The 18,586-nt window shown below is 44.7% G+C and overlaps 2 long non-coding RNA genes across 2 annotated transcripts; both read right to left on the reverse strand.

Annotated features, from left to right (window-relative positions):
- Positions 1 to 845: 845 nt before the first annotated feature.
- Positions 846 to 1,085, reverse strand: LOC118558267. The gene is made up of 2 exons (XR_004928271.1): positions 1,043 to 1,085; positions 846 to 970 (listed from the first exon to the last, which is right to left on the reverse strand). It is a non-coding gene; the product is annotated as an uncharacterized LOC118558267 (long non-coding RNA).
- Positions 1,086 to 5,420: 4,335 nt separating this feature from the next.
- LOC118558266 lies at positions 5,421 to 5,660 on the reverse strand. Its single transcript, XR_004928270.1, has 2 exons — positions 5,618 to 5,660; positions 5,421 to 5,545 (listed from the first exon to the last, which is right to left on the reverse strand). It is a non-coding gene; the product is annotated as an uncharacterized LOC118558266 (long non-coding RNA).
- Between the last annotated feature and the right edge of the window lie 12,926 nt (positions 5,661 to 18,586).

The following is an 18,586-nucleotide window of genomic DNA, read 5'->3' on the forward strand; positions in this document are numbered from 1 at the left end:
TCATATTTCTCCAATTTTAGCTTCCCTTCATTGGCTTCCTGTTAAATCAAGAATAGAATTTAAAATTCTTCTTCTAACGTATAAAGCCCTTAATAATCAAACTCCATCATATATCAGAGCTCTGATTACCCCGTATGTTCCTAACAGAGCACTTCGCTCTCAGACTGCAGGTCTGCTGGTGGTTCCTAGAGTCTCTAAAAGTAGAATGGGAGGCAGATCCTTTAGCTATCAGGCTCCTCTCCTGTGGAACCAACTCCCAGTTTTGGTCCGTGAGGCAGACACCCTGTCTACTTTTAAGACTAGGCTTAAAACTTTTCTTTTTGACAAAAATTATAACTAGTGGCTCATGTTACTCTCAGCTACCTTTATAGTTTTACTGCTATAGGCTTAGGCTACTGGAGTATATCAGGATCTAATTTTCTCACTCTATTGAGTTCTACTGTTCTTCAATTATGCATTATGTGTTGTCATTTCTGCTTTAACTTTCTGTTCTCTCTCTTTTCTCTTCATAGTAGGTACACCTGGTCTGGCTTTCTGTTAACTGTGACATCATCCAGAGAAGACGGCTCACCCGCTACTACCATCTAATGTAGAACAGATTACTAGATCAATGTGTGCTTCTGTGCTTTTTTGTTTCTCTTGTTGTGTCTCTGTTCTGTCTTCTGTAACCCCAGTCGGTCGAAGCAGATGACCGTTCATACTGAGCCCGGTTCTGCCGGAGATTTTTCCTTCCCGCTAATGGGTGGTTTTTCTTCCCACTGTCGCTTCATGCTTGCTCAGTATGAGGGATTGCAGCAAAGCCATGTACAATGCAGATGACTCTTCCTGTGGCTCTACGCTTCCCCTGTGATGAATTTAGGAGGACCCAAGAAATACCCGAAAACAAGTGAGTACAAAAATAATATCAGTCTTTATTTTGACGCTGGCGGCTCGGTCCCTGGTTCGGCTCGCACTCTGCGACTGGCCGCTCCTGAAGGCAGAGTCGCAGGTTAGTGACCAGCAGATATTAACAGGCTTGTTAGAGAGAAGTGAGGTCACTAACCTGGACGTGCTGAGGGCAGAACTCTGACTCCTTGTTACGAAGGCGTCCGAGAGGGGGGTTATCCAGGGCTCTTTGTCCAGGTCCGGTCCAGGTCTTTGTCAGGGGGAAATCCGTTTAGCTCAGGCAGCGGTCTCCAAGGGGGAATCCAAATAGAGCGTCCAGGTCCAGGTCCAGGTCAATCCAGAAAGCACAGACAGAACAGGGGGCAGGCGAACTCGTTTTACTCATGGACAGACTGGGGTCAGAAACACGGTGAGGCAGTCCAGTTCTCTGAGGCTGACAGGCAGGACCCAGGCAGGCAGACAAATCCAAAAGGGGCAGACAGGTTTTCAAAAACAGAGGCAAAACAGGTCGAGAGACTGACAGGCAAACAGGAATTCAAAAAGAAGGCTGGAAGCGCTCACCGTGCGGCTAAAGACGTTCTGGCACTGGAGACTGCGAGGAGCAGAGCTTTTAAGCAGCCAGGGTGGAGAAAGACACAGGTGTGCTGATTGCAATCAGCAGCTCCAGTGCCAGAAACGTTACAGAGCCCCCCCCCCCTCAAGGGCGGATTCCAGACGCCCTTAAACGTCTCTAAGAATACAAAAGGAAACTAAATAAAAGTCTGACCGGGCGGGTGGAGGGGGCTACAGGCAGGAGGGTCAGGAAAAAAAAAAGGAAAACAAGGGTCCATAACAGAAAACAACCCTCGGAAGGGCAAAAACCAACTAACTGAAATGCCTTAAAACCAATCTCTAGAACAGAGAGTCAGGTGGGCATCCTGGAAGACGGCCCACGCGAGAAACGGTCTCCGGAGGTCGTCCCGGCGGACCGTCCCGGCGTGACAGGCTCTCCGGCGGACGGCCCCGGCGTGACAGGCTCTCCGGCGGACGGCCCCGGCGTGACAGGCTCTCCGGCGGACGGCCCCGGCGTGACAGGCTCTCCGGCGGATGGCCCCGGCGTGACAGGCTCTCCGGCGGGCGTCCAGGAGGCCGTCTACGGAGCAGGAACCTCGGAGGCCGGCGGCGGAGCAGGAATCTAGGAGGCCGGCGGCGAGGTCTGGGGAGAGGCAAAACAGAACCCGGCGCCGGACTACTGGGTACGGAAGGCGCCAGACTACAGGGTACAGAAGGCGCCAGACTACAGGGTACAGAAGGCGCCAGACTACAGGGTACAGAAGGCGCCAGACTACAGGGTACGGAAGGCGCCAGACTACAGGGTACGGAAGGCGCCAGACTACAGGGTACGGAAGGCGCCAGACTACAGGGTACGGAAGGCTCCTGGTTAGTGGCTACAGGCGGCGACGCCTGGTTAGTGGCTACAGGCGGCGGCGCCTGGTTAATGGCTACAGGCGGCGGCGCTTGGTTAGTGGCTACAGGCGGCGGCGCCTGGTTAGTGGCTATAGGCGGCGGCGCCTGGTTAGTGGCTTCAGGCGGCGGCGCCTGGTTAGTGGCTTCAGGCGGCGGCGCCTGGTTAGTGGCTACAGGCGGCGGTGTCTGGTTGACGGCTACAGGCGGCGACGCCTGGTTGACGGCTACAGGCGGCGACGCCTGGTTAACGGTTACAGGCGGCGGTGCCTGGTCACTGGTTCCCGGTGCGGGAGCCTGGCTACAGGCGACTGAAAAGGGAGCCTGGCTACAGGCGACTGAAAAAGGAGCCTGGCTACAGGCGACTGAAAAAGGAGCCTGGCTACAGGCGACGGACGAAGGAGCCTGGCTACAGGCGACGGACGAAGGAGCCTGGCTACAGGCGACGGACGAAGGAGCCTGGTTACAGGCAACTAACGAGGGAGCCTGACTACAGGCGACTAACAAGGGAGCCTCACTACAGGCGACTAACGAGGGAGCCTCACTACAGGCGACCGAAGGGGAAGCCTGGCTACAGGCGACAGAAGGGGACGCCTGGCTATAGGCGACTGAAAAAGGAGCCGGGTTACAGGCGACTAACGAAGGAGCCTGACTACAGGCGACGGAGGAAAGAGCCTGGTTACAGGTGACCGACGAAGGAGCCTGGCTACAGGCGACTAACGAAGGAGCCTGACTACAGGCGACGGAGGAAAGGGCCTGGTTACAGGCAACCAACGAAGGAACCTGGGTACAGGTGACAGAAGGAGGAGCCTGGCTACAGGCGACTAACAAGGGAGCCTGGCTACAGGCGACTAAAGAAGGAGCCTGGCTACAGGCGACAAAAGAAGGAGCCTGGCTACAGGCGACTGACAAGGGAGCCTGGCTACAGGCGACTGAAGGGGGAGCCCGGCTACAGGCGACTGACAAGGGAGCCTGGCTACAGGCGACTGAAGGGGAAGCCTGGCTACAGGCGACTGAAGGGGAAGCCTGGCTACAGGCGACTGAAGGGGGAGCCTGGCTACCGGCAGCTAAGGTGGGAGCCTGGCAACAGGCTGCTAAGGTGGGAGCCTGGCTACAGGCTGCTAAGGTGGGAGCCTGGCTACAGGCTGCTAAGGTGGGAGCCTGGCTACAGGCTGCTAAGGTGGGAGTCTGGCTAAAGGCTGCTGAGGCCACAGGATTACAGGCTACAGAGGACACAGGACTACAGGCTACAAAGGCCACAGGACTACAGGCTATAGAGGCCACAGGACTACAGGCTACAGAGGCCACAGGACTACAGGCTACAGAGGCCACAGGACTACAGACTACAGAGGCCACAGGACTACAGGCTATAGAGGCCACAGGACTACAGGCTACAGAGGCCACAGGGCTACAGACTACAGAGGCCACAGGGCTACAGACTACAGATGCCACAGGGCTACAGACTACAGATGCCACAGGGCTACAGACTACAGAGGCCACAGGGCTACAGACTACAGAGGCCACAGGGCTACAGACTTCAGGAGGCCCCGGGCTACCGGCCTCAGGAGGCCCCGGGCTACAGGCTTCAGGAGGCCCCGGGCTACAGGCTTCAGGAGGCCCCGGGCTACAGGCTTCAGGAGCCAAAGTCAGACCCTTTGCCACCAGGAGTCTCAGGATCAAACCCTGGAGGGTCTCAGAAAGAGACATCCAATAAAGTCTCTCCCAGAGTTGGCTGTCCATGAGGGCAAAAAGGGGTCTGGGCTTAAACACAACATCGAGAGGCTCAAAGACTCCAGGGGGCCACAGTTGTTGCATCCTCTTCGGAGGCCTGGGGTGTCCGAAGAATGAAGAATCCACCTGAGACCCCGCACCACAGTTCAGCGACGGATCCCACTGTGTTGCCACATCACACATCTGCGACGGACCCCTCTGGGTTCCCACGTCGGACGACTGCGACGGACCCCTCTGGGTCCCGACGTCGGACGTCTGCGACGGACCCCTCTGGGTTCCCACGTCGCACGTCAGTGACGGACCCCTCTGGATTCCTACGTCGCACGTCAGTGACGGACCCCTCTGGGTTCCCACGTCGCAGGTCAGAAGAGGCAGGTCCTCCTGGACCACCTCTCTGGACTTCACGGGAGCCGAGGCGTCGGCCGGATCCTCAGGGACAGACTCAGGAGGCGAGGTATCGGCCGGACCCTCGGAGACAGACTCGGGAGCCAAGGCATCGGCCGGACCCTCTGGGACTGGTTTAGGTCGGCTGTAGAAAGCCTGGAGGGCTGACCTATAATGTCCCTCTACCTCTCTTAATTTCTCCTCCAGTCCCTCTGAATATTGACAGAGGAGAGCCTCTCTGAGGCGTTTAATAATGGGGGCAAACGTCCTTATTTTACTCTCCAGGGCTTTATGGTCGGCTTCTACAGCGTCACTAGAGGGAGCTGTGGGCAGATCAGGATAGGGAAGTGGAGGACTTCGGTCCGCAGGACAGGAAGCGGCTGAAGAAGCCAGAGGGACGGTCGGCAGAGGCTGGGGCTGAACTGGCCCGGCTGACCGCTCCTCAGAACAGCTGGAGGCCTGGTCAATAAGCCGCCGTCTCCTCCTCCGGCGACGGGACGGCGGACCCAGCGGGGATGCCGATTTCTCTTGAGGAGACGGGATCGATTCCAGAAATAGGTCCGGACGAAGCTCCCGGATCACCTCCGGGTCGACCTCCAGGAAGACGTCCGGACCACTGACGGAGTAAGTGGAGGCAAAGCAGGACATCACAAATGCTTGATCGGACCGGTCTGAAAAGAATGAGGAAGGTTGCAATTCGAAATGTGTCTCGCACTGTGTGGGAAAAGCCCTGCAATGTTCTGGATCACCAGAAGACGTTGCCGGCGGGGAGAGTCGGGGCTCTGACGAGGACGACGTCACCGGAAGTGACGGAGGGCTAGAGGAAGCGGCTTGCGGAAGTGGAGGCTGCGTGCTTCCCCGACTTCGAAGATGGCCTAGAATCTCCGAGACGCCGGCTTCTAAAACAGAAACGGATCTTTCAACCCCCGCGCGCCACTAGGTTTCGGGTACAGGGTCCATGTTTGGCCAGAACGTACTGTGATGAATTTAGGAGGACCCAAGAAATACCCGAAAACAAGTGAGTACAAAAATAATATCAGTCTTTATTTTGACGCTGGCGGCTCGGTCCCTGGTTCGGCTCGCACTCTGCGACTGGCCGCTCCTGAAGGCAGAGTCGCAGGTTAGTGACCAGCAGATATTAACAGGCTTGTTAGAGAGAAGTGAGGTCACTAACCTGGACGTGCTGAGGGCAGAACTCTGACTCCTTGTTACGAAGGCGTCCGAGAGGGGGTTATCCAGGGCTCTTTGTCCAGGTCCGGTCCAGGTCTTTGTCAGGGGGAAATCCGTTTAGCTCAGGCAGCGGTCTCCAAGGGGGAATCCAAATAGAGCGTCCAGGTCCAGGTCAATCCAGAAAGCACAGACAGAACAGGGGGCAGGCGAACTCGTTTTACTCATGGACAGACTGGGGTCAGAAACACGGTGAGGCAGTCCAGTTCTCTGAGGCTGACAGGCAGGACCCAGGCAGGCAGACAAATCCAAAAGGGGCAGACAGGTTTTCAAAAACAGAGGCAAAACAGGTCGAGAGACTGACAGGCAAACAGGAATTCAAAAAGAAGGCTGGAAGCGCTCACCGTGCGGCTAAAGATGTTCTGGCACTGGAGACTGCGAGGAGCAGAGCTTTTAAGCAGCCAGGGTGGAGAAAGACACAGGTGTGCTGATTGCAATCAGCAGCTCCAGTGCCAGAAACGTTACATCCCCAGGAGTGAATGCTGCTTGTTGGGACTTTGATGCAATCAACTGGTTTCCTTATATAGGACATTTTTGACCAATCTGTATAATCTGACCCAATCTGTATAATATGATTGAACTTGACTTTGTAAAGTGCCTTGAGATGACATGTTTCATGATTTGGCGCTATATAAATAAAATTGAATTGAATTGAATTGAATTGAATGGTAATAGCCGGTGATCTGTCTTCTCTGGATGATGTCACAGTTAACAGAACGTCAGACCAGGTGTACCTACTATGATGAAAAAAGAAAACAAAAAGTTAAAAGCTGAAATGACAACAGTCATTTCAATTTAATGCAATGCAAATCTGGAGAACAGTAGAAATCAGTAGAGTGAGAAAAATGGGCCCTGATGTCCTCCAGTAGCCTAAGCCTATAGCAGCATAACAATAGAGGTAGCTCAGGGTAACATGAGCCACTCTAACTATAAGCTTTGTCAAAAAGGAAAGTTTTAAGATTAGTCTTAAAAGTAGACAGGGTGTCTGCCTCACGGACCAAAATTGGGAGTTGGTTCCACAGGAGAGGAGCCTGATAGCTAAAGGATCTGCCTCTCATTCTACTTTTAGAGACTCTAGTAACCACCAGCAGACCTGCAGTCTGAGAGCGAAGTGCTCTGTTAGGAATATATGGGGTAATCAGAGCTCTGATATATGATGGAGCTTAATTATTAAGGGCTTTATACATTAGAAGAAGAATTTTAAATTATATTCTTGATTCAGGAAGCCAGTGAAGGGAAACTAAAATTGGAGAAATATGATCCCTCTTGTTGATTTTCATCAGAACTCTTGCTGCAGCATTTTGGATCAGCTGAAGACTTTGAATTGCATTGTGTGGACTACCTAATAGTAAAGAATTACAATTGTCCAGCCTTGAAGTAACAAATGCATGGACTAGTTTTTCAACGTAACCCCAGGAAAGAATGTTTCTAATTTTGGCATTATTCCTGAGGTGAAAAAAGGAAACTCTGGAAACCTGTTTAATATGCGATTTAAATGACAAGTCTTGGTCGAAAACAACACCAAGATTTTTTACTTTATTACCAGAGGCCAAGTTAATGCCATCCAGATTAAGTGATTGATTAAGAAGTTTATCACAGAGTTGATTAGCAACTACTTTCTCAAGAATTTTAGATAAGAAAAGATATAGGTCTGTAATTTACTAACTCCTCTTCACAAGAGAAGGTTTCTTAAGTAAAGGTTTAATGACAGCTAAGGATAGATTAATAATTTCTAAAATAGGACCACTGATCAAAGGGAATACCTCCTTAAACAATTTGGTTGGGATTGGGTCTAACATGCAGGTAGAAGGTTTAGATGAAGCTAGTATTTTAGATAGCTCAGAAAGCTCTACTGCTTCTAAACAGTTCAGGCACCGTGCAGGTTCTAAAGATTCCTCCGACGCTGCCTCACTTACTGAAGACGGGGTAATCATGTTTGGGAGGATGCCAATTATTTTATTTTAAATGGAATCAATTTTATTTATGAAGAATCCCATAAAATCATTACTGCTAAGAGGTAAGGGAATGGATGGATCAACGGAGCTATGACTCTGTGTAAGTTTGGCAACTGTACTGAAGAGAAATCTAGGATTATTTTTGTTCTCCTCAGTTAATGATGAAAAATATGCTGCTCTAACTCTGCGAAGAGTCTTGTTATACAACAATAGACTGTCCCTCCAGATTAGGTAGGATTCCTCTTGGTGTGTAGAGCACCATTTTCTCTCCAATTTCCTAACATTGTGCTTCAAGGAACGCAGCTCTGAATTAAACTAGGGAGCCAGCTTCCTGTGAATAATCACCTTCTTTTTCAATAGAGCTACATTGTTTAATGCAAAATACAATGACAAAGTCATACCGTTAACAAAGACATCTATTTGTGAATGGGAAGAAACAACATTGCTGCTATCTGCAAGGCATTTCTGCAATACTGACGATATTAAAAGGGGGACAGACTCTTTAAAGTTTAATGCAGCATTGTCCGATAAAGATCTACTATAATGGAACCCTCTTTTGGGGGTGGAGAACTCAAATGTTATTTAAAAATTATCAGATAGGACAGGGTTTTACCTGTCTACCTTTTACAGTCTACCTTTTACTTCTAGTCCTTACATTTTCATGCAATTATAGTCTGATTTCTTCTGTTTTATTTCAGCTTATTTTCATTCTGGCTTGTCAATAAACAACAAAAACAAAAAAATTCAGATAAATAGAGCTACCCGAATGGAGTGATTTTGGTTGTGGTTGGAGGCTGTACTGCACCAAGTTGTTTACCAAACACTCCAACAAAAATTTAAGAAGAACATTGCATTTTTAGGATTATTTATTTTTTTTACCTCCTTTTTTTGATTAACTGCTAGGATCAATCATTAATTTTGATAACACTGTCTACTATATACAGACAACCATACAAGGTTAATTGTTGTAAGAGGGTAATGCACTCATTTTCATGTCCAGTTTTGTTATCTTTCATCTGCTGCCCTCATCAATTCCTGTAGCTACGCTTGGATGTTCATTTACATTCCAATAATAACAAGTAAATGGTTATCTCTGAAGTTTGATTGTTTGCACCAATACTTATAGGCAACCGGACATCAGAATTTAACTTTCTACTATGCTAGTGAAACTAGCATAGTAGAGAGGATTTGATGATTGAAATATAGTGTTAATCCAGATAAACAGCATTCTATAGTGGTGTTCTCTGGGTGTTTTATTTCTTTTAAGACATTCTTATACTTTAAGAGAGGTTGTCACTCATTTATTCCATATATGTGCAGAATTTGCTATTAAAAGAATGCCAGTGCTCGAATCACCCTTTCAACTGTTGTCCTAATATCAGCTGTTTGGGCTGACTTTCAACGGACACTTCCTAACCGACCGAGAGTTATTTATTAAACATTAAATAACATAAAACAGTGCATAATGGCACAACAGAGGTGAGCTGTGTTTTTTTTCGCAGGATTTCCCTCACCACGCTTTCATTTGGCTACATATCACATTCAACTGGCTGTGGTCTTGTTTATCCTCCACTACACACTCTAGCATATCAAGAGTCAAAAGATAAGTCAAGAGTATTTTATTGGAGCAAGCATTATATATTGGCACCAGACAATCCAACATATTGAATATGCCCATCTAAATGTAAGTTTTTCTTTTTTTATTAACTTTCTCAACTCACCATCCTGCTTCTGCCTGTCTAATTTCACTTGGGTCCACTCCAAAAGCCATTCCTGACAAGAAATCTGACTTCTTTACTATATCAAAATATTGTACTTTATAGTTGATCAAGTAAAAAGGAAATATTTTGCACAGAAAAAAATAAATCAAAATGGTGTGTCCCTCAATCACCTTCAACTTGACCGTTTTGGCCCATGTAGCAAAATGTTTGGACACCACTGATATAGAGTGTTGATTTCCTTATGCAACAACTTCCCTCATTGTACACAAAGGTAACACCTGATATGCCTCAATTCATTAAGCACTGAAGTTAACACATTTTGGTGTTAGAAAATATGCATTTAAAAACACAATATGGTAAAAATCGTCATCAGCCTAATATCTGTGCATACACTGTAAAGGCCCATTCATACCCTACGTTTGGCCTGCACGTCCATATTTCTGTCCGTACGTTCTATCCGTTGACTCCTTCATACCTCCGTCCGTTGAGGTGCGCAATAACCAATATGTCCTCTAGGTGGCAGTGCTGAGCGCCAATGATTCGTCACTGATCAAACACGGCGACGGTCCAATACGTGATTTTGTTGTATTTGCTCCGTAGGTAAACTTTTTGTTTGTCCCTGTGCCCCGGACACGACACATCATATGTGTGGGTAGTTGCGGACAAGCTCCGCAAGTTGTTCCTCGAATCCCGCCATTGTTTAAAGCCCAGAATTACAACCTTCTTTGTGATTTTGTTGACATTTTGTACTACAAACTCAATAGCGCCCCCACCGTTTCCGGTAGTATTGCTCCGTATTGATCCGTTTCGTCCGTAAGCGTAAGCTCCCAATTTTCGTGTCAAAGTACGGACGAAATCGACGGTTAGAACGTACGAAACACTCCACACGTATCCGTATCCGTCTTTTACGTGAGGTATGAATGGGCCTTTAGACGTTTCAAGTCAATTATAGTTGCAAATGAAAGTCCACGTGCTGTTAACTCACGTACTGTTTCTGAGTTGCAATACTATTGTTGTTGCAACTCAGAAACTTAAGTTTAAAAAGTTGATTGTACTGCATTGTTGTTATCTTAATGTAGGTCTTTAAGATGTAAACGTAGATTGAACTGTTTATCATTTGTTTTCTCAACTTGATACTGTCATGATTTGTCTTTGGATGAACCCGGACACAGCACGCACACACAGAGCTTGTTCTTGAAGTGAGTTTTATTGTACAGAATGGAGGGTTAATGACGAGAGGAACCAGAGTCTTTATGGACGGAGATGAAGGGTGCAGAAGCTGGCTGACAGGAGGAGCGCGGGGAGACTGACCGGGAGGAAACTCAGGAGCGGAGTACTTGAGACCGTGGAACAGCTGTGGAACCGGAGAGCGTGGAACTGTTGCAGAACTTGAGAGCGTGGAACTGAGTTGCAGAACTTGAGAGCGTGGAACCGAGTTGCAGAACTTGAGAGCGTGGAACCGAGTTGCAGAACTTGAGAGCGTGGAACCGAGTTGCAGAACTTGAGAGCGTGGAACCGAGTTGCAGAACTTGAGAGCGTGGAACTGAGTTGCAGAACTTGAGAGCGTGGAACTGAGTTGCAGAACTTGAGAGCTTGGAACTGAGTTGCAGAACTTGAGAGCGTGGAACTGAGTTGCAGGACTTGGGAGCGTGGAACTGAGTTGCAGAACTTGAGAGCGTGGAACTGAGTTGCAGAACTTGAGAGCGTGGAACTGAGTTGCAGGACTTGGGAGCGTGGAACTGAGTTGCAGAACTTGAGAGCGTGGAACTGAGTTGCAGAACTTGAGAGCGTGGAACTGAGTTGCAGAACTTGAGAGCGTCCGATGGAGTAGAGCTGAGCAGAGTCTGAGAGAAGTGACTTGAACAAAAACCAAGTAGAAGCAACGTTCTTCAGGCTGACTGCAACAAAACAGCGCTGACATTGAATACTGGCTGAGACTGAGCAGGAGTGAACACTACGGACCGGCGACGAGAGCAGAAAGAGGTGAGTTTAAATAAGGGTGGAACCAGGTGGAAGCAGTTGGAGGTTAATTGCAGCCTGTCAGGTGAAACCGATCAAGCTGCGCAGGAAGGAGAGGGAGGGAGAGAGGCTCAGCATGCAGCCTACAAGCTGCATCCTGACAGATACTTTGAGTTAAATCAAAAAAATATTACACATTTTGAATACAGGAAAAATTAATCATTATTGTTTGGTCAAAACAATAAAATATTAAACATCATCAATATCACTTTCTTTACTTTTTTTCTTTAAGTAGTTGAACAAACAAACATTTCTACATAGTTCTAAATCACTGTCTTGAGTTCAAATACCGAATAGTTAGTTTACCATATAATGTAGAACAGATTCTTGGATCAGTGTGTGCTTCTGTGCTTTTTATTGTACTCTTGTTGTGTCTCTGCTCTGTCTTCTCTAACCCCCAGTCGGTCAAGGCAGATGACCGTTCACACTGAGCCTGGTTCTGCTGGAGGTTTTTCCTTCCCGTTAAAGGCGGGGGGGGGGGCGTTCTTTCCACTGTCGCTTCATGGTTGCTCAGTATGAGGGATTGCTGCAAAGCAATGGACAATGCAGACGACTGTCCCTGTGGCTCTATGCTTCTTCAGGAGGAGTGAATGCTGCTTGTCAAGACTTGATGCAATCTACTGGGTTTCCTTAGATTGGAACTTTTTGACCAATCTGTATAATCTGACCCAATCCCGTATAATCTGATTGAATTTTACTTTGGAAAGTGCCTTGAGATGACATGTTTCATGAATTGGCGCTATATAAATAAAATATAATTGAATTGAATTGAAATATATACAATCTTCAAAACCTCAGTTGGTCTGAGGTAAAACTTTAAGATGAACTGATTTACACTTTGTCTAACACAATTATTCATCAGCACAAGCAATGATTTTCTCTTAAAGTTTCTGAGCTTCTAGTGTTTTTTGCAATGATAATAGTTTTTCTCCATAATTCAGCACATCGAGAACACTGCCTAAAACAAAGTCAAGATCAATAATTGAGTTATACAGAAAAAAAATTGAATTTTAACTCTTCAGATCTGAAGCGCCCATCATTTTGCTAAAGCCGGTAACTTCGTCCCAGACATTGTTTTACCATCATGCTTAACAGACCACAACTCTATAAATGAAACACAAAATCCTCTAAGTGGTAAGCCCTTCATTGTATTTACAATCTAAGTGTACATTTATTATATGAGCAGGCTACATTTGGTTGATCAGATCACAGACACTTTGTGTCCAACAATTGTTAAGAGTTCCCTTTCACCCCTCCTGAGGACATCATCTGATATTCTTTTCGTGCTCCAGTCCCTGACAAGGCCAGAACACACTGACCCAGCCGAGCAATCATATTCAGATGTTTACATCATGGTTAGATTTGTTTTTGCACATCTTTTTTTATCTTTTTTCAGGTTAAACAGTCCCTCTGAGGTACGCATCAGCTTAGTATAACTAGATAACATCAAATGATTGTGCAACAGATGACGTGTTTAACGTGGCATTTTGATATCTTGAAGCTCCTCAAAATTCCTCTCTTAACTGCATTAAAATTCTAGTCAAAAATCTACCTTAGAAAAGCAATTCACATATCCATTTCAATTTCATACAGTTTTGATCAGACAGAATGTTGACAACACAGGGAGAACAGAGGGAAGGAAGACAAGAGTCAGAATTAACAAAATGCAGAGTTACAATCGACACATGGAGGATGAGACAGGAAAGAAGACACAATAGATTGGGGAGAAAGAAGAAATGTATATATGTACTAATAAAACATGAACACACACACACACACACACACACACACACACACACACACACACACACACACACATACACACACACAAATAGAAAAGGTTTAACCTACAGTTCAGGGGTCGGTTTGGCTTTGTTTTCTGATGTTGACAGGTAACTCTAAAGTAATGTATCACTTTCCATTTTGTTTTTGCAGTTTGATGTTAAAGTGGATACAGCTGTGCTGATCTGAACAGGCCATCTTCACCACCACTGTAAGTACAGAACATCCTGGCTACTTTATTTAATGTTAGGGCCATTATTACAGTGCAATATCAGATTGTATTGTGCCAACACTGTTTATATTTTTAGCAGTGTAATTGTGTAAAAACAAAATATATTTGGTTTAGGTTTCTAATTGACATATTTTTCTCCTATGCAGGTTGGAATATCTCTATACCTCCCTCTAATCAAAGGAGTCCTGCTGAGTGTAATTCTGATTGTAATAAAAGATTGAATAAACATACATGTGGTGTTGTGTTCCATCATTTTATTTGGATCTACTGTATATCTGTTAACTATTTTGTAATACATCATGGCACTTTGAAATGTAAGAGTTATGTTAAATTTGTACTAATATTCAGCACTAGAATTAAGTCAAATGAGCACCTGCCCCTTCAGTGGTCTCTGCACGGCCCTGCCAAGGACACAACGACTGAGACAGTCAGATCAGGGGATTGACCGGCAACCTGCCAGTAACAGGACAACCTCCCTAATTCTTGCACCACTGTCGCCCCTGAGCACATGTTTATATAAACTTAAACAACATGATTTGCATTTGGAATAAGAGAAGATGGGGTCGTGGGGAGGAGAGAAAATGTGAGCGAGGGAGAAAGGAAGCAAGTTGTATACATGGGGAAGCATGTACATAAAACCTTCCTCAACTTGAACAATCAAAATACATTTGTGTTAATTGAACAAAAGTTCAAATCTTTACGTGTAATATCTAAGCGGTTCATTTCTTAGTCCATGGACTCTTGCTGAGCATTGTTCTGGTTTAATTATCAATCTGGTTCATGATGACCATCTGCTGGAACTAAAAGGAGTACATCATATTTTGTGGGTACTTGAGGTTAAGACAGTAGATGGCGCAGTAGGTCAGTGGACACATCTCTGATGTCATGAACGTCCAAAGGGAAGTAATCCTGCAGATGGCCTTTATGTCTGATCAGCAGTCAGCATTTCAACTTCCATGCCTCAAAATTAGGTTCAACCTCAGGTACTGAACCATTTGAAGGTGATCCCTGAGTATCAGAAACACATTAATCTTCTAGCATGGCATTTGCATGTGTATGGTTTACAAAAAGTTCTGGTTTTAAACTATTTCGGGTGGAAAAACTGTGATAGCCACTTCTATCAGCGGTATATGTTGACAGTACTTGAAAAAGCAATCTGCAAATGGACATTTAACTCTTTCCTTGTTCCTCAAACAAGTCTTGAAATTAGCAAAACATCTGTTAACTAGAATCGTTCAACTTCTGAAGAAGTTGAAGAAGGCGCCCGCCTGGTGGTGCGCGTAACCGTCAAAGGCAAAGCTTCCGAGTTCCTTGGTCGTAGGCTCTTATTGTTGGGGATTTTAAATCAAATCTTCTGAGTGTGAAAAGAATTTGTCTTCGTCAAAACCAGCCAACAGGAGAAGATCTGCATCCAAGCAGCATGGAAAATTGGTGTTATTAAAACATGATTAAATACTTCAATGTAGCATGAAAAAATGAAATATGTGAATAAAAATGTCAAAGGCATTACAAAATACTAAAGGAAGTACAAACTCTGTGAAGCAGAAGTTGGTGAGACCTTCCTAGAGCTACTTCCAGTTAGCAACATGCTAAGCGTTAGCTGCTAACATGGTTGTGTCCAGTATCACCGGGTGATTGTACTCTGTTAGTTTGGTCCAAATCCTGTTCTGGGAAGTTCCTCAAAAAGGGTGCCAATACTTAATGTCACCAAAGCTCACCAAAGGCCATGTGTCAGATCGGCCTCCTTTAGCAACTAAGCCTCACCAAAAAAAACAGCCGACAGGAGAAGGTCTGCATCCAAGCAGCATGGAAAATTGGTGTTATTAAAACATGATTAAATACTTCAATGTAGCATGAAAAAAATTAAATATGTGAATAAAAATGTTAAAGGCAATTACAAACTACTAAAGGAAGTACAAACTCTGTGAAGCAGAAGTTGGTGAGACCTTCCTAGAGCTACTTCCGGTTAGCAACATGCTAAGCGTTAGCCGCTAACATGGTTGTGTCCAGTATCACCGGGTGATTGTACTCTGTTAGTTTGGTCCAATTCCTGTACTGGGAAGTTCCTCAAAAAGGGTGCCAGTATTTAATGTCACCAAAGCTCACCAAAGGCCATGTGTCAGATCGGCCTCCTTTAGCAACTAAGCCTCACCAAATCTGGGCCCAGAACTCAACATTTGACAAGAATGGTGTGTAGTGCCATTTCCCACAGGTGAGTGGTGCTGTATTGGCCAGGGGGTAGTTCTTGCTGTTGCAATTTTTTCATCATTCATTCATTTATATCAGTTGTTCAAATTATTTATTTGTTACTTGTAAAAAAGAAAAAAAAATATTCGGTACCCCCAGCGGGTTGCGAACCTGCGACCTTTGGTGCACCAGCCCAACACCTAAACCCCTGTACCAAAAAAAAGTGCCATGCTGAGCTCTGCATTTTTGAGAGGTCAACTGTGTCTAGGAAGTGGTTTTGAGAAGTGGTTTTTGGTTGATTTTGTCACCACGGTAACTTTAAATGGCGTCAAGTACAAATAGCACACTTTGCGGCGTCGAGACGCACGTTTTGATATATAGTTCGTGGGGGTACAGCCTACGGTTCGGGCTGTTTTAACGGTGACGGAAGAATAAAAAACAATAATAATAATATTAAAAAAGAAACCCTTATTAGGTGCATAGCATAAGGCCTCCGCCATGCATTTTCAATGCATAGGCGGGCGCCTAATAATACTAGGCTTTGAGGATGTACACAAATCACAGCATAACTTAGTCACAACTGTATGATCTTCTTTTGCATGTTCTTTTAATTGTTCTTTTAATTGTCTTTTAAGTTAAACTTGGGTTAGAAATTTGTCCAAACAGTCTTCATAAATACAGACAAATCCTGAACACCTCCAATGATGTTGATGATGCTCTTTATAATGTTGTAGTATTCTTCTTTGTCCATCAGAGGAGAACGCACAAAACTTACATTTCCACCTTGTTCACTTCTGTGAACAAAAAGAATTTGCATGTTAAAAAAATTAAACCTAAGTATATTGTACGGGGTAAGATAGCTTTCTAAATAGATTTGTACATAAAAGGATAGTTGTGTCCATATCAGTCAGAAGAAAACTACCAGTTGGCACAGACGCTCAACGTCGGACTTTTTATTAAAATTACGCACTAACTCTGTAAACAGGCCACATAGGGAAGCTTAAAAGTATAATGTTCTCGCTTCAAACTACCTGAAAACGTACTTTTGAAGAACAGCAGCAGCAGAAAAGGGAGTGTTTAACTTACCACTGTGAGCTCTGCGCTGTCCGGAATGAATCTGCAGCCCCGGTGCATTCTGAGACGGTCAGTCTGAAGAACGCATGCGCGGCTCCTATCTTCGCACTCTGTGCTCCATTAACCAGCCTTGGAAAGTGACGTCAGACCACTGTTGTGAATTCGTATTCTCAAAGAAAAAATCCGTATTCTCAAGCAGCCGCTGCTGTTTGTGTTCATAAAGAGTAAAGCACAAATTTAAACTTGAAATTTGTATTTATTAGTTATTGAAGTTGTAACTATTTAAAACCGTATGTTGTATCTTTTGAATGTGATTTAAATTATTATGAGTTTACAAATGTTTGTTATGCACAACTTCTGACTGATATGGACACAACTATCCTTTTATGTACAAATCTATTTAGAAAGCTATCTTACCCCATAATATTGTTAATAGTTAGTTCCTAAATTCTTATGTGGTTTAATCCTTCAAAAAGTAAAAATAGTTGCACTTTGTAAATTTGCAAAAATTTATGCCCAATATTACCTGTTTGCAGCTTTTACACAAATTTTTCATTTTGTCTAACATGCTACAAAAAATATGTTCTTAAATCGGTACCATGATTATTAAACACACTTTTTCTTTGCAGTAAACTTGTTAACACTTTATACTTAACAATACTAAAACTACATCTACAATGTTATATGTCCACTAAAACATGTACCACAAAACTATACTTCTATTTAAAAATCACTTTTTTAAAACTTAAATAATTGTGTTCCAAGTTACTGTCTGTGCAAAACATACAGAGAGCAAGTGGATGTCTGTTTGTTTAATAGGTGAACAAAATGCTCGGAAGCGTTTTTAGGTCTACTGTGCATCAAATATTACCAAACTTACTTTTGTAGTTTAGTGGTCAAGACAAAATACAAACAGTCAGTATGAGCACTGTACCTCATTCCTGGTAAGTACAGTTATGATGATATTCAACATGCACAGTAAGCTAATGTCGTTGTTTGGCCTAGACCGTTAGATTATTAGCTAGCCCATGCTTTGGTGAAGGAACTGAGTAAAGGAATTTGTGGTGGCCAAAGCCTTAGCAAATCAGCATTGTCCTAAAAATATCCAATTTGGACAATGTGCTGGAAGGGGCGGAGCCAAAGGGGGACTTGCTGGGTTGGGCTTGGAACCCATTGATAACTGCTTGCAGTTCTACTTTCTCTTTAAAGTTTATTTTTCAAAAATTCAAAATCGCAAAAAATCTGCAATATTAAAATTTCTCCTTCGGTTAATACCGGTTAATACATTTGTGTAGCAGCTATATTTCCTTTGTTTTTCTGCTTAATAAGTTTATAACAAAGCATATAAATGTGTGTTTTATGTCTTAATGAAAAAAGTGTACTCAGGTGTACTCTGCACTGTTCCTTTTCTACAATTGTTTCTGGATTGATTTTTTACAAGGATGCAAGTTCTCTATCAAGCAACCTGAGGGCTTCTTCTTTGTTCAAGCACTGGCTTAGCCTGCTCTCTCTCCCTCAGCTCCACTCCTCTCCCCTGCCGGGATAAGCTTTTAGCTGTGTCCTAGCTGTGGCAGCTAACTGCCACATAGCAGCTCTTGGTAGCTCCTCACTGCTGCAGCAAAAAGGCACCACACCACACCATATAATTAAGAGCTCTGGATGGGAGCAGGCAAATGTAAAGTAATTTGCAATGAGGCGAGAGGCTGAGGGTGGGATAGGGTGGTGAGCCAACTGCACCTTCAATCTAATTGGGCCATATCAATTTATTTCACATTTCAGAAATGTCACGTCTTGATGTGGAGCAAAGCAGATTTGCATATGTGCAGCCAAATGTTTTTACATCAGGAGCAGTGTAGCAGAAATAAATAAACAGGAATAAATAGAGGAGAAAGATGGTTGTTGAAAATGCCATTGCTTTTTCCATCTGCTCGGGGTGTGGAAAACTC

This window comes from Fundulus heteroclitus, unplaced genomic scaffold, assembly GCF_011125445.2.
Source record: "Fundulus heteroclitus isolate FHET01 unplaced genomic scaffold, MU-UCD_Fhet_4.1 scaffold_116, whole genome shotgun sequence".
NCBI classification, from domain to species: Eukaryota; Metazoa; Chordata; class Actinopteri; order Cyprinodontiformes; family Fundulidae; genus Fundulus; species Fundulus heteroclitus.